General features: G+C 44.8%; 1 protein-coding gene across 4 annotated transcripts in view; it reads left to right on the top strand.

The window, feature by feature from the left end:
- The first annotated feature begins 2,811 nt into the window (after nucleotides 1-2,811).
- Nucleotides 2,812-12,237, top strand: part of TTLL4 (tubulin tyrosine ligase like 4) — a 45,406-nt gene continuing 35,980 nt past the window's right edge. For 2 of the 4 annotated variants that reach the window (XM_030916666.1, XM_030916664.1), the window contains exon 1: nucleotides 2,812-3,075. The gene's annotated coding sequence lies outside the window, so the exon portion shown is untranslated. The remainder of the gene's footprint in view (nucleotides 3,076-12,237) is intronic. The other 2 variants (XM_010360252.2, XM_030916665.1) reach the window with 1 other exon arrangement.

The following is a 12,237-nucleotide window of genomic DNA, read 5'->3' as shown; positions in this document are numbered from 1 at the left end:
TTTTTTTAAGAGAGGGGATCACCAGGGTGGAGCACAGTGGTGCAGTGTTAGCTCACTGTAGCCTCAAACTCCTGGACTCAAGCAGTCCTCCCACCTCAGTCTCTCAAATAGCTGGGAGTACAGACTTGAGCCATTGGGCCTACCACATCAGCTATGTTCTTAATGTTCCCAATCCTTATTCAGATTTTTCCATAGTCTTGACAACGAAGAATCTTGGGGCTCATAAATTTGAAAAGGAGAGCTTTATTTCTTATAAAGGGTTGCAGCCTGCAAGGTGACCATTCTGACAGGCTGGGAAGTATAGTTTCTGGCAGAAGCTGATAGCAGGTACTTTGAGGGAGGGGTAAAGGGAACAGGAATTTACACAGAGTGGGCTGGCTAAATATACATATTTAATAAGCTATAGGAGGAGTCATGATTGTTTATGACAGAAACAAGTACATGCACAATTGAGCTTCATGCCTCTTCATGGGTTGCATATTAAAAAAATGGCTGCATTCACGTGATCCTAGGGAGCAGTTTTCAGCCCTCTGATGTCAAAAGGTATAGCACAGGAAATGAAAACCCTCACTGTGCACCCTCCTCCAAAACCCATCTGGAGATGGTCAGTTTTAGGAAGGGATGCATTGTGAAACTGATGAGCTTTCACTTTGAAACTGCAAAGACAGTCTGGGCAACATAAAGATCTTGTCTCTACAAAAAATTTTAAAATTGGCCAGGTGTGGTGGTTTGTGTCTGTGGTCTTAGCTGCTTGGGAGGCTCAGGTGGAGGACTGCTTCAGCCCAGGAGTTTGAGGCTGCAGTGAGCTGTGTTCATGCCACTGCACTCCAGCTTAGGTGACATAGTGAGATCCCTTCTCAAAAAAAAAAAAAAAAAGAAAAGAAAAGAAAAGTGCAAAGAGTAGGGAGTCTGGTTCTGGCCTCTAAAACCAATGAATCATCCCTTTCTTGATTTCTAGAGCTGGTTTCTGCTTACTCCTTAGGAAAGAATTCTGCTTAAAGGTTAATAAGGAAGGGGCATATTGAGGCATGTTAGACCTCCCATCTCATCATAGCCATGAACTCAGTTTTTAAGGTTGCTCTAGCGTCCCCTTAGCCAAGGCGGGGTCCATTCAGTTGGTTGGGACTTAGAATTTTTGTTTCTCAGTCTCAAAAATGTCATTTTACAGTTTGTTTGAATCAGGATCCAAACAAGCTGTACTCATTGCATTGGAATATATTTATTTTTATTTTTATTTTTTTCAAGATGGAGTCTTGCTCTGTTGCCCAGGCTGGAATGCAGTGGCACAATCTCGGCTCACTGCAACTTCTGCCTCCTGAGTTCAAGCTATTCTCCTGCCTCAGCCTCCTGAGTAGCTGGGGACTACAGGTGTGCACCACCATGCCTGGCTAATTTTTGTATTTTTTGTTGGAGACGGGGTTTGACCATGTTGCCCAGGCTGGTCTTGAACTCCTGACCTCAAGTGATCCTCAGCGTGTTGGGATTACAAGTGTGAGACACTGCACCTGGCCAACATTTGAATATATTTCTTAAATCTCTTATAATCTAAAACATCTCCCCCCATTTTTATACCCTGAAATTGCTGAAGGAAGAAAAGGTCATTTGTTCTGAACATTCGCCCACATTCTGGATTTGTCTGATTGCTTTTTTGTAGTGTTATTCAGTTGTTTCTTTCCTGTCGACTGGAAATTATAGCCAAAATTTGATTAGAGTCACTCAACTTTTTTTTTTTTTTTTACAAAAATACACTATACTTCATAAATACTTCTGTGCAATTGCATCACATCAAGAAACACAATGCACAGCTGTTCTATGTTTCATTATCTAAGATTGATTAGTACATACAGGTGATCTTCAGTGTACATCCTTCAGTGTAAAATTCTCCCGTAGATTATCTAATACTTTTAGCATCCATCAACGACTGTTGACTAAATAAGTTATTTATTGAGATCCTTCCTCTGGTCCAGATTGTTTTCATCAGATTAGTTTTATCTTTGTCCCCTTTATTTCTGTAGCCAATTGCCTAGGAAAGATCCTTTCATCTTCCAGCTTTCTTAGATCTCCAAATCTCTCAGGTCTACGGACATCTGAGATAGGAGCACGATCTGTCTTGCCTGGGGAGCTAACGAGATAAGGAATTGAGTCAGTATTTCCTAACGTTCACACTTGAAGCCCATAAAGCAGGCAGGTGGTTTTAATTTTGCCCTGCTGGATAGGTTGGGGTTAGGGAAGGGCGTCGGGTTAGAGGGAGGCAGAGTGAATCGGGCAATCTCCCCTTTCCTGGGGGCAAACTCAAAGGCTTTTACTAGAAATCCTTCAACAGAGACTGGGCCCTTTGATTTTCAATTGAGGCAAGGCCAAAGAGTCCAGGCCAGGCGTGGGGGCTCCCGTCGTAATCCCAGCGACCAGGAGGCTGACGCAGGAGGATCACTTGAGGCCAAGAGTTTAAGACCAGTTTGGGTAACATAGTGAGACCCTGTCCTAAGAAAAAAATTTTAAAAATAGCCCAGCATGGTGGCGTGCCTGTAGTCCCAGCTACTAGGAAGGCTGGGGGCGGGTGCATCGCTTGAGCAGGAGTTCAAGTTCACAGTGAGCTATGATTACGTCGCTGCACTACAGCCTGGGCGACAGAGCAAGATTCTGTCTCTAAAAAAGAAAACAGTCCATAGGGAGTAGGTGGAATCAGAGTAGAAAGGGAGAGTCCTGGACGCTCAGAATGGAGCCTTTCAGCGCTTTAACCCCGGGACTACATCTCCCAGAATTCCACTCGCCGGATCACACCGCACTGAAGCGACTGCGCGTGCGCGGGGCAGGTGACGACCCGCCCCACAGGCCCCAGAACCCCCGAGATTCCCCGCGCTTGTCTCCCGCCCTCTCCTTCCAGACCCTCTGTCTGTCCGCTGGGGGCGCGCGCAGCGAGTGGCAGGCGGCAGCAGCGCTGGCGGCCGAGTGCGCGGGTCACGCGTGGCGGTGCGTGGTTGCTAGGGGCGCCTGAGGCTGCCTGGTAGCCCAGCAGGCCGAGGGAGGAAGTAGCGTGGAGCAGGTGCCGAGCCGGGGCGAAGGTGGATCCTCTAGGTGAGTGCGGCTGCGGAGCCAGGGGAACCCACCCCAGACCCTCCACCGGTCCCACGCTCCCGACCTCCCTCTACCGGAGTCGTTTCGCGCGGGTCCCCAGCCCTCCAGCCACTCTCACCCTAGCCCCGCTTCCTCCCTCCACCTCTTATCACCCGGGAGGCCAGGGAGCCGCGGCCTGGGGTGGCCGGGACTTCGCGCCTCCTCGGAGCCCTTCTCCTCTCCGCCACGCCCCGCGAACTTAGTCGGCCTCGCCTCCGGATGCCCGAACCCTGCCCCATCCCCTAGTCCTTGCCTCCGAGCCACCTCTGTCCCGCCGTGCTGAGGTTTAAATTTTCTCTGGGTGTGAGCCTAAGCTCCTCGCAGGCTCCAGGGCCGAATTTAACATGAATGTCTACATTTTTACTTCTCCATCCTCAGTATCTGTAGAGGAATACGTTCCTAAACTCTACAGATTCAAACAGGATCTGAGATCCTGTGGAATTTAATTCATTCATCCATTCCTTTAATCATTCACTAAACAATTTTTAGTAAACATTGACAAGTATTTAATGAGCCTGGGTACAATGGAAGGGATTGAGGGGATAGAGTGGCTAATAGGACAAGCATGTTTTCACGGAATTTATAGTCTAGGAGTTTATTAATCAAGTAAACGAGCATTTGCCATACTGTGGTGTGTGCTGTGATAGAATGGGAAATACTTAATCCGGACTTACTTAGAAAACGACATTATTCCCATTCCTCCTGGTCTTCACATTCCCATTCTGGATCTAGGAAATATTTTAATCCTTCCTAGACGGAATCGTCTTTGCTTTCTCAGATACTCCAAATCACCTGTTCCTTAACTGCAACACCTGTTGATTTAGCCAATCAATAAGTATTTAGGGGACCCTTTGGGACAGTGTTCCATCCCATTCTTCTGTTTCTTGCACTGAATACTGAGACACTGTTTGCATTTAAACCACCCACTTTGTGCTCAGAAAGTTAGCAGCTACTTATTCATTGGACTGAATCAATCCTTGAAAAATTATCAAGTGTTTTCTGGGAGTAAAGAGGTGGGAGGACATTCCATATTCACAGTGGATTTAGGAAAGATGCAGCAAGTCCTGAAAAGAGAACTGGAAACAGTTTGACAGACCTGAGCTAGATTTGGAGGGAGCCATCCAGGAAGAGGGAAGTTAGTAGGGGTTAGATCACAAAGGGCCTTGGATGTTTTGCTGAGTTAGAACTACATCCCTGGAGCAGTGGTTTTCAAGGTGGAGTAATTAGGGTCCTAGACTCCCAAGGGATACACTTGCTCATCTAGCTTTAGATGAATACATTTCCAGATCGTCAGCTTCCCAATGAACTCTTTTTTTTTTTTTTTTGAGACAGTCTTGCTCTGTCGCCTAGGCTGGAGTGCAATGGTGTGATCTTGGCTCTCTGCAACCTCCACCTCCCGGGTAAAGGCGATTCTCCTGCCTCATTCTCCCGAGTAGCTGGGATTAGAGGCACACACTGCCACGCCTGGTTAGCTTTTTGTATTTTTTAGTAGAGATGGGGTTTCACCATCTTGGTCAGGCTGGTCTCGAACTCTTGACCTCATGATCCACCCGCCTCAGCCTCCCAAAGTGTTGGGACTACAGGCGTGAGCCACTGTGCCCGGCCCCAGTGAACTCTTTTTCTAAAACTGCCCCTACAAAAAAAGGGGAGGAGGCTGTGTGTGGCAAATCCCTCACACTTCCTAAATTTTACTGTGGTGTATGGACCTGAGTGTAAAAATGTCCTCAGATACAAACAAGGAATACTTTGGAAATACTTATTTTCAGGAACACCTCCTTTAGTGATTTAGGTTACCTCCTAACCCAGAAGGCTTCCCAGTACACAATCCCATTAGTGTAAAGCGTGTTCCTTGTTAGGATATTCTGAAAAGAACACAGTAGTTAAATGTAATGGGAATGTCTTTTGGGACAGTGGGGTTTTTAAGTTATTTTGGATAAAACTTGTAAAATTTTTAAAGAGATTTAGTTTAGGTGTGTGTTACTCAGTAAGATAGTTAGTTAATACCTATTTTTTAAGACTGAGTGTGTTGGGTCACACCTGTAAATCCAACACTTTGGGAAGCCTAGGCAGGCTAATTGCTTGAGCCCAGGAATTCGAGACCAGCCTGGGCAACATGGTGAAACCTCTTCTCTACAAAAAAAATAAAAAAATAAAAATTAGACAAGCATGGTGGCATGCTCCTGTAGTCCCAGCTGTTTGTAGGCTGAGGTGGCAGGATGTATTGAGCCCAGGAGGTTATCCAGGCTGGAGTGCCATGGTGTGATCATAGCTCACTGTAAATTCCAACTCCTGGGTTCAAACAATCCTCCTGTCTCACCCTCCTGAGTAGCTGAGACTACAACCATGCGCCACCCACCTGGCTAATTTTTAAAAATGTTTAGTAGTGATAGGTGTCTCGCTATGTTGCCTATGCTGGTCTCAAATTCCTGGGCCCAGGTGATCCTCCTGCCTCAGCTTCCCAAAGTGCTGGGATTACAGGAGTGAACCACTGTGTCTGGTCTAGATGTTACCGCATATGTAAGGAACACATGGTTTTAAAAATTCTTTTAGGGGCTGGGCACGGTAGCTCACACCTGTAATCCTAGCACTTTGGGAGGCCGAGGCAGGCAGATCACAAGGTCCAGAGATCGAGACCATCCTGGCTAACACGGTGAAAACCCGTCTCTACTAAAAAATACAAAAAATTAGCCAGGCATGGTGGCGAGCGCCTGTAGTCCCAGCTACTCTGGAGGCTGAGGCAGGAGAATGGCGTGAACCCGGGAGGTGGAGCTTGCAGTGAGCTGAGATCATGCCACTGCAGTCCAGTCTGGGGACAGAGTGAGACTCCGTCTCAAAAAAAAAAAAAAAAAAAAAAAATTCTTTTAGGGATACATGAGTAAAATCAAGTAAAGAGTATGTTCCAGGAAAACCACAAAAAGATAATTAGCAGAAAAATAATGTCAGATTTGGGTTTAAGATTACTGTAGTGTCAATATGTTGGTTGAATAGGAAGAATTTTAGATTGGAGGCAGGGAGCCAATGAGAAAGCTATTATAGTGGCCTAGGCTAGAGATGATGAAGGCTTTATGGTTGCTCTAGTGGAAATGGAGAGGGTGTAGAGAGATTTAACCATGGTAATGTTGGCAAAACCTGGTGGCAGAATAGAGGTAGGAGAATGGGACAAGGAGCAGTGTAGAATGATTGTAGGTTTCTGATTTCAGTGACCATGTGGGTGGTGATGCAGCAGCACATCCAGGTAGAAAGGCCCAGGAGTTCATTCTGTAGATCTGGAGCTCACAAGAGAGGCCTGGGTGATGACAGAGTTGAGAATATAGGAGGTGGTTGAAGCCATGACATGGAAGGGATGGCTCTGGGAGAGAGGTAATAATGGCAGCTGCCACTTGTTGAGTGCTCACTGTGTGTCAGGTAGAGTGAGAAGTATGAACTCAGAAGAACACCAACATTGAAAGGATGGGCAGAGGAAAGAGGAGGAAGAAGGGGACAGAGAGAATACATAACTAGATACAGAAATTAATATGTGTGAATAGCAAGTTGTTACTTGTTGAAAATCTGTATCTAGATGAAGCCTTAACTTCAGAATCTATCTGATACTCATAATTTGGAGTTAGGTTTAGAATCTTTCTCACTAGATTCCTTCTATGACCTTGGAATTGTCTGATCATAATGTCTGGATTTTAACCTGAGATCAGGTGCTTTGGTAAATCACCAAAAGTCAGTAGATTGCAGATAAAAGGTTTTCCTTTAATGCCTTTTACTTCTTACCTTCTCTTCTGGCAGAATTGGGAACAAATACTGAGAGTGCTGGTTTCTTTTAGGCCTTACAATACAAAGGACCTTGTCCTTCAGAGCCCTCATAGATAAGCTGGACCCTAATGCTTCTCTAGACCAGCAGTGCTCAGAACTTTTGGGCTCAGGATTTCTTTATGTACTTGAAAAAGCTCTTTGGAATCTTCAGTAGAAAAAGGGGATATATATGTATTTCAATATTCGATTTCTTATTTTTAAATTTTGTTTAGAGATGGGGTCTCACTATATTGCCCAGGCTGCTCTTGAACTCCTGGGCTCAAGCGATCCTCCTGCCTCAGCCTCCCAAAGTGCTGGGATTACAGGCTTGAACCACTGCGCTCAGCCTATATTTTAATATTTATCATATTAGAAACTGAAATACTCATTTAGAAGGAATAAGCCCATTACTAACATGAATAACGTTTTTACATAAGTTATGTTAAAATTTACGTTAACTTTATGCTAACATAAGTTAGTTAACGCAAACAGCATTTCTGACCTAAGTTATGGTTAGCATAAGTTCACTTAATGTTTTCATTTAAAAATGCTACTGTTTAAAACATATTAGTGAGAAGAGTGGCATTGTTTTTTAGATCTCTTTAGTGTCTGGCTTAATAGAAGACAGCTGGATTTTCATATCTGTTTCTCCAATCTATTGTGATAGTTGTTTTGATTGAATAATGAAGAAAATCCAGCCTTACACATATGGCTGGAAAAGGATGAAGTATTTCAGTAGTCTTCTCAGATAATTGTGGGTATTGGCTATGCAAAACAAGGCATGATTTTGTAAAGGCTAGTTACAGTGTAGAATCTGAAATGGTATCAGTGAACTTTTCATACTTTGTTACGTTAAAATCCATGGATCTGTCTCACTTTGACTGGGTCTTAGATCCATGCGTGATTCTGTAACGTGATACAGTCATGCTTTACAGCCGTGGTATAGCCTGTTGCTCCTAGGCTACAAACCTGAGCAGCATGTCACCATGCTGAGTATTGTCTGCAGTTGCAACACAGTTGCAATACAATGCATGTAAACATTGAAACATCGAAAAGGCTACTGTAAAAATACAGAATGATAATTTTTTTTTTTTTTTCTTGAGACGGAGTCTCGCTCTGTCACCAGGCTGGAGTGCAATCCGCTCACTACAAGCTATGCCTTCCCGGTTCCCACCATTCTGCTGCCTCAGCCTCCCAAGTAGCTGGGACTACAGGGGCCCGCCACTATGCCCAGCTAATTTTTTTGTATTTTTAGTAGAGACGGGGTGTCACCGTGTTAGCCAGGATGCTCTCAATCTCCTGACCTCGTGATCCACCCACCTTGGCCTCCCAAAGTGCTGGGATTACAGGTGTGAGCCACCGTGCCTGGCCTGGAATGAAAATCATATGGGACATTGTCTTCTATGGGGACTCTCTGTTGACTGAAACAGTATGCGAGGCGCGACTGTTTGAAAATACTGGTTCACTGAATTATGTAGATCTCCCACATGTCACAGTTTATTATATAGTGTCAAAAAAAATCATATCACCACAATCTCTTCAGAGAAGTAAAGTATTAGGAAGCACTCAAACTCATGGTGGCAAATACCATTTTGCCAAAATTCTTTTTTCTTTTTTTTTGAGATGAAGTCTCACTCTTGTCACCCAGGCTGGAGTGCAGTGGTGCGATCTCAGCTCACTGCAACCTCCACCTCCTGGGTTCAAGTGATTCTCCTGCCTCAGCCTCCCGAGTAGCTGGGATTACAGGCGTCTGCTACCATGCCCAGCCCCATTTTGCCAAAATTCTAATTTTCTTTGGGAAGCTCAAATTTTATCATTGGCAACAATGATTTTTGTATTTTTAGTAGAGACGGGGTTTCACTATGTTGGCCAGGCTGGTCTTGAACTCCTGACCTCAGGCAATTCGCCCACCTCGGCCTCCCAAAGTGCTGGGATTACAGACGTGAGCCACCGCCTCCAGCCCCATTTTGCAAAAATTCTAATTTTCTTTGGGAAGCTCAAATTTTATCATTGGCAACAAGTACAGTCAGTTGGTTTCCTTGAAGTGACAGGCTTACCTTGTTTCATTTTCCAGAACCTTTGCCAAATACCAAAGTCTGAATAACTATTACTTATGTGTCATTCATTCTTTCAAGTAAACATGGCGTTCCACAGAAAAAATCCTGCAATTCAGACAATGACACAAGTGCTTTATTTAGAGATAATCATCACGTTCTGTATGCAGTATAAATGTTTTATATGTATTTCACATTTTATCACACAGAATATTAAAAAGCATGCTCAAGGATCAAGATTTAATATAATTTACACTGTGTCGGGCTGGGTGCAGTGGCTCACGCCTGTAATCCCAGCACTTTGGGAGGCTGAGGCGGGCGGATCACGAGGTCAGGAGATTGAGGCCATCCTGGCTAACATGGTGAAACCCCATTTCTACTAAAAATACAAAAAATTAGCTGGGTGTGGTAGCGGGTGCCTGTAGTCCCAGCTACTCAGGAGGTTGAGGCAGGAGAATGGCGTGAACCCAGGAGGCGGAGCTTCCAGTGAGCTGAGATCGTGCCACTGTACTCCAGCCTGGCAACAGAACGAGATTCTGTCTCAAAAAAAAAAAAAAAAAAAAAATTTGCACTGTGCCATCAAGTAAACCTGGCTGTATTCTTTCACTGTGTGGTGGAAAGGTGTAGTGGGGAAGACTTCAACTTGATGCCATCGTCTTCATTCATGCTAAGTGACCAGCAGTTTTACTCATTATTGCTTTTGCGCTGTCAGTGGAAAGGTGAGCGCAGTAAAAAGGCAAAGAGCATCTTAGGTTTTTTCTTTTTCTTTGTTTTTTTTTTTTGAAAACAGGCTGGAGTGTGGTGGCATAATCATGGTTTACAGAAGTTTCGACACCCCTAGGCTCAGGTGATCCTCCCACCATAGGCACACACCACCACATCTAGCTGATTTTTGTATTTTTTTTGTAGAGACAAGGTTTCACCATGTTGCCCATGCTGGTCTTGAACTCTGGAGCCCAAGCTATTTGCCCACCTTGGCCTCCCAAAATGTTAGGATTATAGGTGTGAGTCACCGCACCCAGCTACTTCTTAGTTTTGTTATGAAAATGTTTTCTACATAGCAGGACCACTGAAAGGATCTTAGGGTCCCCTCAGAGTTTGTGGACCATGCTTTGAGCGAGTAGTCACTCAGTTACATAAACCCTTCCACTGGTTTCACTTTTCAGTAATTTGTAGATTTACCTCCCTCAGATCTAGCTGCCGTAACCTGTATCTTTTCCTCAGGTTTGCTCACTTGTTTGGCATTCCTAAACTGTGCTCTACAACAGCTACCTGTAATTTCACTAATCTTATACGGACCCACCCTTCTCACTAGGCTGTACTTTTTTTTTTTTTTTTTTTTTTTGAGACGGAGTCTCGCTGTGTCGCCCGGGCTGGAGTGCAGTGGCCGGATCCACTGCAAGCTCTGCCTCCCGGGTTCACGCCATTCTCCTGCCTCAGCCTCCCAAGTAGTTGGGACTACAGGCGCCCGCCACCTCGCCCAGCTAGATTTTTGTATTTTTTAGTAGAGACGGGGTTTCACCGTGTTAGCCAGGATGGTCTCGATCTCCTGACCTCGTGATCCGCCCGTCTCGGCCTCCCAAAGTGCTGGGATTACAGGCTTGAGCCACCGCGCCCGGCTAGGCTGTATTCTTGACCTTCCTCTCTTAGTAGGGCTTTAGGAGATATATTACTCCTCTACCTTTCCTTAGGGAGAGAGAGCTTGGGATTTATCTTGTAAGAGAAAATGGATGTGATTCCTACACTCCCCTCTATTTGATTCCAGGTAAGTCAATTCTATCTTCTAACATAACTGTTGAGCAACTGAGGTAATCTCATCAGAGATCCTGTGGACTGTAGACTGAACCATTTCTGATGTCCTGAGTTCCCCCGGTGACCGAGGGAAACAGTTGAAGGAAGAAAGTAAAACTGCATTTCCCAAGAGCCACACTCTCTTGTAATATAGGAGAGTGATTTAATCAGTGGGTAATGAATAATTGCTTTCTCTAGAAATAGATACCTTGTCCAAGTTGGTCTGGGCCTGGTCCCTGGAGACTTGTTGGTTTGTGACAGCAGCAACAGATTTTCATCTCTTTTTTTTTTTTTTTCTTTTGAGACGCAGTTTCACTCTTGTTGCCCAGGCTGGAGTGCAATGGCGCAATCTCGGCTCGCCGCAACTCCGCCTCCCGCGTTCAAGTGATTCTTCTGCCTCAGCCTCCCAAGTAGCTGGGATTACAGGCATGCACCACCATGCCTGGCTAATTTTGTATTTTTAGTAGAAACGGGGTTTCTCCATGTTGCTCAGTCTGGTTTCAAACTCGTGACCTCAGGTGATCCACCCAACCTGAGCCTCCCAAAGTGCTGGGATTATAGGCGTGAACCACTGCACCCAGCCAGCAATAGATTTTCTAACATAGGCTACTAATCATTCACACTCCTTTAAGGAGGAAACTTGAGGCAAAATTACCCCATAAAGATTGGAGGACAGAACTGTATAGGCAGTTTCCAAATGCTGCATGAAGATGACTAAGTAGGATGTTCAGATTCCTGAGATTGGGTGTTTTAATGGGGAGAGTCTGGAGCCAGGGACATCAGTCAGGCTGCTGCCTTAACAGTCCTGCACTTGGTGTTGGAGGGGTTAGAGACTGGGCTGAGGCAGCCATGCAAATAGAAAGGGATGTTTCAGACCATTTTGTTGATCTCTACAACTCTGCAGTTTTTTATTCTTCACTCTTATCCCTTTATTCAAGTTTTATTTTTATTTTTAACAGTTTTGTGGAGGTATAATTCACATCGAACATATCCATCTTTTCTAAGTCAATTGTTTTTAAAACTTTGTTCTAGGAAGCCCTAGTGTTCCATAAAGTTGTTGGGGAAGGAGACTGGGCAATATTGCTAATAGGAGGCCAAACTGGACCAGGGTTCTTCCCACCGCCTTCTGCCAGTGTGGCTCTGCATTTGAGGTTAAAGATCCCCAGAGATTTCCTATAAAAGCTGTCATGAAGCTTATAGGGCATATGCATGTGGTAAGTGAACAGTGGTGTAAGATAGCTGGGAAGTTACCACGTGAGAGGGACACACCACAGGTGCTCATGGAGAGGGTGGATCTTGAACTGGGTCTGGAAAAGGTAAATAAAATATGGTAAGGATTCACAAGGAAGAAGCTTAGTGGAGTAAAGCCCTGCAGACAGGCATTTGAAAGGTTTATTCCAGGAGTTCAGTGTAAGACCAGCGCAGTTCACATAACAGAGTTCAAGGTAGGAGGAAACGGAAATAAGCCTTAAAAAAAAAAATGAAGGGTCTACTG

Source organism: Rhinopithecus roxellana, chromosome 14 (assembly GCF_007565055.1).
Source record: "Rhinopithecus roxellana isolate Shanxi Qingling chromosome 14, ASM756505v1, whole genome shotgun sequence".
In the NCBI taxonomy this organism is placed as follows: Eukaryota; Metazoa; Chordata; class Mammalia; order Primates; family Cercopithecidae; genus Rhinopithecus; species Rhinopithecus roxellana.
The sequence above is the reverse complement of the archived record's forward strand: the minus strand, read 5'-3'. Positions and strand labels throughout refer to the sequence as shown.